This window comes from Carlito syrichta, unplaced genomic scaffold, assembly GCF_000164805.1.
Source record: "Carlito syrichta isolate Samal-C Ts95f unplaced genomic scaffold, Tarsius_syrichta-2.0.1 Scaffold314091, whole genome shotgun sequence".
NCBI classification, from domain to species: Eukaryota; Metazoa; Chordata; class Mammalia; order Primates; family Tarsiidae; genus Carlito; species Carlito syrichta.
In genome coordinates, this window is record NW_007258187.1 from 104978 (window position 1) to 112620 (window position 7643).

The window sequence follows — 7643 nt, forward strand, 5'->3', positions numbered from 1 at the left end:
GTAGCTGGAATTACAGGCGTGCGCTACCATGCCTGGCTAATTTTTTGAATTATTGTAGAGATGAGGTCTCGCCAAGTTCCCAGGCGGGTCTCGAACCCGCGGGCTCAGGTAATCCACTCACCTCAGCCTCCCAAAGCGCGGGATGACAGGCTGAGCCGCTGAACCCGGCGGGACAGTGTTTCTTATCCAGCAAAGATGCACAACCTCAATATGAAACAGAGGGTCAGACACACGCAGGAGCCCATGGTAACAGCTAACACTCACAGAGACTTACTGGACTCACCCCTTTCTCAAGGGCTTTACATGTGTGGCTCATTTATCTTCACAATAACTTTGTGAGGACAGTACTGTTTTTATTCCTATTTTACTATGAGGAAAGTGAGGCACAGAGGAGTTAAATGACTTGCCCAAGGTCACACAGCTAGTAAGGGGCAGAACCAGGATTTGAACCCAAGCAGCCTGGCTGGAGAGTTCTTCACAGACCTGTGGCTATACAGGATCATCACACCAGACATCCCTTAATAAAAATAAAACTATCCTTTATTCAATTAGTTATCAAATGTTTACTGAGCATCGACTATATGCCAGGTTTTTATTGAACACTGTGATTTGCAGTGAACAAAGCTGTCATGGTCCCTGCCCACAGTGCTTGCCGCGTAATCAGATAAATGAATATTTGACGGCAAATTATGAGAAGACATAAAGAAAAATAACAGGGTACTTGAGGAGAGGGACAGAGAGGAGAAACCCAAAATAGGTTGGGGTATCAGAGGAGGATCTCTGAGGAGGTAACATTTTGACTGAGGCTTAAAAATGGAGAGACAGCCGGGAATGATCTAAGTAGAGAAGGAACAGCAAGAGAAAAGGCCTTCAGGTGGGAATGAGGGTGGGAGGCCTGCGAGGAGGGTGGTCTCCAGGCTGGAATGAGGTTAGTGAGGGGAGAATGGCAGAAGCTGAGGCAGGGGTCCATTCATGTGGGGCCTTGCAGGCCAGGGTAAGGAGTGAGGGTTTCTGTCTAAGAGCAGTGAAGGCATTAGAGGTTTGGATGGCAGGCTCGGGCATTAGGAAGGGTCCCTGGCTGTCATATGGAGGGTGAGTCAGAGGGGGAAATTGAGAGTGAAAGCCCAGGGAGGAAGCTGGGGAAGGGATATGAGTGGTTGAGGGTGGAGCTGGACCCTGAAGGGGTCATGGGGGAGGAAGAGGAGGCAGGTGGAGAGAGGGGAACTCAGGTCGTCTCCCGAGGGGCACAGGAGCTAGGGGCTGGGTGTCTTTCCTTGGTAGCAAGTGATCCATGTCCTTTATATCTGATCAATTTTATTGTATCGGCTTTTTGATAATTTCTTGTGTTTCTCTCTTTCCTGTTTTTCTGGAAGTCTTCTTCTCCCCAGGATGATCTAATGTTCTTAGCTTTTTCCCCCTCTATGCCTTTCTTGTTCCATTTTCAACTCGATTTTCCAAAAACTTCTCTTGAAATTTTAACTTCAATAATCATATTTTTCTTTTCAATGAGGCCTTTCTTGTTCTCTTACTGTTCTCTCTTTTTTTTTTTTTTGAGTTGGAGTCTCACTCTGTTGCCCCGACTGGAGTGCAGTGGCCGCTCCTGGCCACCGCAACCTCGACCTGCTGGGCTCTGGCGATCCTTCCGCCTCAGCCTTCCAAGTAGCTGGAACTACAGGTGTGCACTACCACGCCCAGCTCATTTTTGATTTATTGTAGAGATAAGGTCTCACCAAATTGCTCAGGCAGTCCACTCACCTCAGCCTCCCAAAGGCGCAGGATTACAGGCTGAGCCACCGAGCCCGGCTACTGTTCCCTTTTCATAGTGTTCTGTTCCTTTTTCGTGGCTGCAGTGTCTTCTCTTCCTCTTTGAGGATATTATATTGTCCTTTTGAAAAAAAATAGTATTTTCTGCCCTGTGCATCACTCCTTCTCATATTTATTTTCTTTCCCTCCCTCCCTTGCTTCCTTTTCAATTTCTTTGTTTTGGACTCTTCTTTATATATTAGGGGTTTTCATAAATTACTATGCTTTCCTTTCTAAGAGGCAGAAAATATTGTCTGGAAGCTTTGTGTGTATGCTGGGAACTCACTAAGTGGTGGGCTTTACTGTAGTATTTTTTAATTTTATTTTATTGTAGAGATGAGGTCTCACCAAGTTGCCCAGGTGGGTCTCGAACCTGCAGGCTCAGGCAATCCACTCACCTCAGCCTCCCAAATGCACGGGATTACAGGCTGAGCCACCAAGCCCGGCTTTTACTGGAGTATTAACAGGCAGGGATTGGTCTGTCCACGGCAGACCCTTAAATGTCAGTACTTGTAGGTGATTTTCCTGGGTTGGGGCCGGTTTCTCCAGATAGGAATACTCCCATCTGCCACCAGAAGATACAAACCTCATCAGCCTGGAAGGGCCAGAGGTGGAAGAGGGAAAATGTTTACAATTATCATTTATTCCCTGAGATCAGAAGATACTTCTGCCTCCCCTCAACCTAGCTGGCTCATGTTCCCAAGGCCCGATCCAGGCTGATTCAGCCTCCCTGAGATAAAACTTCAGCCTCCTTGCTAGGTGGAGTGAGAAATATTCTGACTCTGCAGGGCAGGACAGGTAATCTGGAGAGTCTAACTGCTCCCTTTCAAGATTTTCCATGTACGTTCCAGCTTCTCCCCTCCTCTTCCCCACCACCTCTGCTCCATAGTCAGTTTCAGGGCAGAACTTGGACCCTGCAATTCTTGAGCCTCTTGGACACTCTCCTTGCTGGCTTTTCCTTGGTCATTCTTCTTGCTGGCTTCCTGCTTTGCAGGCTCACACGTCAGCTTTGTCAAGAATGCTTAATCAGCTACAACTCATGTCTCAGTTCTTAGCTCCCACAGTTCACACCCATTTCTTGTCCTCTTTAGCTCTCTGTCCTCAGGGGTCTATGTCTTTTACAAAATGACTTTACTATTATTTTAGTGGGGGTTGAGAAAGGATAGGAAGTAATTGTGTTTAACCAGAAGTCCCATTCTTGTCATTTCCAAAATGACCACATCCTTCCGTATGCACTGTATATTCTGCAAGTCCGAGGCCATGTTATCTCAAAGATTGCAATAGTCTCCTCATTGATGTCAACACTTGGACCCCTGCCTCACCCTGCAATTCATTCTTTACATAGAAGTCCCAGCCGGGTTCGGTGGCTCAGCCTGTAATCCCGTGCCTTTGGGAGGCTGATGTGAGTGGATTGCCTGAGCCCGCGGGTTCGAGACCCGCCTGGGCAGCAAGACCTCATCTCTACAATAAATCAAAAAAATCAGCCGGGCGTGGTAGCGCATGCCTGTAATTCCGGCTACTTGGAAAGCTGAGGCGGAAGGATCGCCGGAGCCCAGCAGGTCGAGGCTGCGGTGGCCGGGAGCGGCCACTGTGCTCCAGTCTGGGCAACAGAGTGAGACTCCGACTCAAAAACAAAACAAAACAAAAACAAAAACAAACAAATAAATACATAGAAGTCCCAGAGATCTTTGTATTTCTACTTTGTGCACACAGGCAGTAAGTTGCATAAAGTGTACTCATCTTAAGTGTGCAGCTCAGTTTTTAAAAAAAACTGGCTTCTTTCACTCATTGTATTCATGAGATTCAATCATTTTGTTTTATGTGACTGCAGTTCATTTTTTAAATTGCTGTACAATATTCCACTGAGTAAACATACCCAAATTTATTCATCCATCTATCTGTTGGTGGATATTTGGGCTGTTTACAAGTTTTCACTTGTATTATGGATTAAACTACCATGAGCACTCTTATATGTCTTTTTTTATGCATATATACGTTAATTCTTTTGCCTATATATCTGGAATGTAATTACTGGGTCATAGGATATAAACATGTATCTAACTTTAGTAGAATTTGTCAGACAGTTTTCTCAAGTGATTATATTACTTTACATTTCTGCCAAGTATGTTACTCATTATTAATTGATTTATTGATTTTTAGAGATTTAAAAATACATATTCTGGATAGGAATCCTTCAGCAGATATCACTGAGTATTTTCTCCTCGTCTGTAGTCAATTTCCATTTTCACTTTATTAATAGTATCTTTTGATAAGCTGAAGTTTTAATTTTGATGAAGTTAAATTCATTAGTGTGTGTATCCTGTTTAATCTTTGCCTTCTCCTAGGTCATACAGATTCTATTCTGTGTTTTCTTACAGAAAATTTAGTATTATTAGCTTACACTAATATAAATTAATTCTTGTATACAGTGTGAAGCAGGGGTAAAGTTTTATTTTGTTTTCACATATATATCCACTCGCTGCAGCACCATTTATTGAAAATAAATTCTTTTCCCCACTGAAATGCACTGATGCCTTTGTTGAAGATGAGTCGATCTTATATTTGTAGATATAGTGCTGTGCTCTCTATTTTGCTCTATGGATCTATTCATCTGTCTTATGTCAATACTGTACTATTACGTTTACTATTTTTATAGTACTTCTTAAACTTAGTAGAATGAACGCTCTGATTTTATTCTTCTTCAGGATTATTTTGTCTACTTAGGTATTTTGCATTTCCCATATAAAATTTAGGATTATTATATCAAACCTGTTGGGATTTTGATTGGAATAACTTTGAATCTATAGCTCAGTTTTGAAAAATCTAACATCTAAACAATATTGAGTGCTTCAGCATGAATATTGTATGTCTCTCCATACATATACACATTATTTAGGTCTTTAATTTTTCCCAGTATGGTCTTGCATATCATCTGTTCATTCCTAGGTATCTTACTTTTTTTTTTTTTTTTTTGAGTCAGAGTCTCATTCTGTCACCCAGGCTGGAATGCAGGTACACTCACAGCCACTGCAGCTTTGACCTACTGGGCTCAGGTAATCCTTCCACCTCAGCCTTCCACGTAGCTGGAAATACAGGCATGCACCACCATGCCCAGCTAATTTTTTTATTTATTGTAGAGATGAGGGCTCACCAAGTTATCCAGGCTGGTCCTGAACCCGTGGGCTCAGGCAATCCTCTCACCTCGGCCTCCCAGAGTGCTGGGATTATAGGCATGAGCTACTGCACCTGGCCAGGTATCTTACTTTTTAATAATATTATAAATGGTTTTATTTTTTCTTTTTTCCCGATATATGTCTTTTTTAATCTTGCTTATTTCACTGCCAATGACCTTCTGTACAATGCTGAATAGAAGTTGTGAAAGTGACTAATTATCCTTGCCTTATTGCTAATCTTAGAGACGACCACTTAATATTTCATCAAGTGTGAAGTTTGGTGCAGGTTTTTCATAGGTGTTCGGTCTCTGACTGAGGCGACATCCATCTATTCCTAGTTTACTGAATTTATCATGAATGGGTGTTAGATTATCAAATAAACCTCCAGCTATTACCATGACCACATTTTAAAGAGTTTAATCTTTATTGTAGTCAATTATATTGCTTGATTTTTTTTAGTGTTACACCAACCAGGCATTTCTAAAATAATTTGTACTTGGTCATGATAATTTTTTTTTACTACTTTTGAATTTAATTTGTTAACATTTTGAATGAAATGTTTTATACATGAGGATATTGATTGGCGATTTTATTTTTTGGAATATCTCATTTTTCTTTTCTTAAAATGACTTTTTGTGAGGTTTTGGTATTAAGGTTATGCTGACTTCATAAAATGAGTGTTTCTTCTTCCTTTATTATGTGAGTGAGTTTGGCTAAGATTGGTATCATTTCTTTCCTTGGATGTTTGGTACAGTACACTAGTTATCTAGGCCAAAATAAAATTTGTTTTGTTTTAAGGAAGATTTTGATTATGGACTATACTATGTTCATTTCTTCCTGTGTCAGTTTTAGCAAATGGTGTTTTTCAAGGGATTTATTTCACTTGTAAAATTTATTGGTTAACAAAGTTGTTCATAATATCTTCTTAATATCTATAGACCCATAGTGATATTCCTCTCTTTATTCTAGATATTAATAATGTATATTTTCTTGCTGTTTTTCTTGATCAGTCTTGCTAGGGGTTTATCAACAGTATTAGTCTTTTAAAGACTCAATGTTTGGCTTACTGATGTTTTTCTATTTTATGTCTGTTTTCTGCTTCATTGATTTCTTCTCTTATCTCTATTCATTCTCTCTTCTATTTTCTTTGGCTTTAATTTGTCTTTCCAGTTCCAGCATCCTGTAATGGATGCTGGAATTAAAATTCTGTAATTCTAACCTTTTAAAATTTCTGATATAAGCATTTACAATTGTAGATTTCCTCTAAGCACTTCTTTAGCTACTTTTCGCAAATATAAGCTGTATTTTCATTAGTGTTTAGTTCAAGCATATTCTAATTTTCATTGTGATTTCTTCTTCAATCCATGAGTTGTTTAGAAGTGTATTACTTAATTTCCAAAGCACTTGAGTATTTTATAGTTATCATTTTGTCATTTTTTTCTGGTTTAATTATAACCTGAGAACACAATCTATATGAATTCAATCCTTTGACATTGATTGGGCCTGCTTTGCAGTTCAGCATGGTATTAATTTTGTGAATGGTTCATGTGTATTTTTGAAGAATGTGTTGTCTTCAGTTGTTGAATGTAATGTTTTAAATGTTAATTAAGTTATTTAATAGTGTTGTTCAAATACTTGATTTTTTTGTCATCTTAGTCTATGATTTACTGAGAGACAAAAGTTAAAACATCCAACTACAATTATGAATTTGTCTATTTTTATGTTTCGTTCTATCATTTTGTACTTCATATATTTGGAGATATGTCATTGACTGTGGGGGTCCAGCCCCTACAAGGGTCGTGAGGTTTCCTGAAGGAGAGACGGATAGGCGAAAGATGAAAATATTATACTTGGACACCTGCTTCCTGAACAGATGACATTTAATGTTAGCTAAGGGAAAGCTTTGATACCATTTGTAAAGGGGCAAGACAAAGAAAATTCCTTCACGTACATATCCTTAAAAGTTACCACCATCTAGCGGTCTAGAAGTGACAAACAAGCCAAGAACACTATCTACTTTTAGTTAATGAGTCTTTATCATAAAGCCAAAAATGATAGTTTTAGTTCAAAGTCCTGAATTACAGTCCTTGAAATGTCTCAAGAAAGTTTCCAGGTGCACAGTTCTCCATGTAGCAGGAGTTTTTCTCTTTTGGGCTTCTATGACCTTCAAAGCTTCGTAATCACCTTTCTTGTCCAGGTGTCTTCATTACTTTTCTCTTATCCTGCAGTGTTTATTTCTAAAGAAAACTTAAAAGAAGCTTTTAGTGATGTTTCCCAGGCCCCCAAGGTTGCTTTCTGTATTTAGTTAATTATCATAAAAGTATCTCATTAGTATATTATGAATTCAGTGAAAACCCACTCTATAAACATTAATTTAGAATTTTAACTATTGAATTAAGTAAAAACCTTAACAATTAATCTTCATCCTAAATCTGTGAAAACAGTGTTATAAATCACCTACATAACTCCTAGATAAGTGTTAGAACTTATAATGAATTCATAATGAACTTACTATAAACTTGTGCTTCTCAAAAACCTTATGTCTAAACACAAACTACATAATTCTAAATAAAATAAGGAGTGAATATACTTATATATTACTCAAGCAATATCTAGTAACTTATAACCAAGAGAAAGAAAGCATTCTTGATGTGCTTCAGAGTTTAA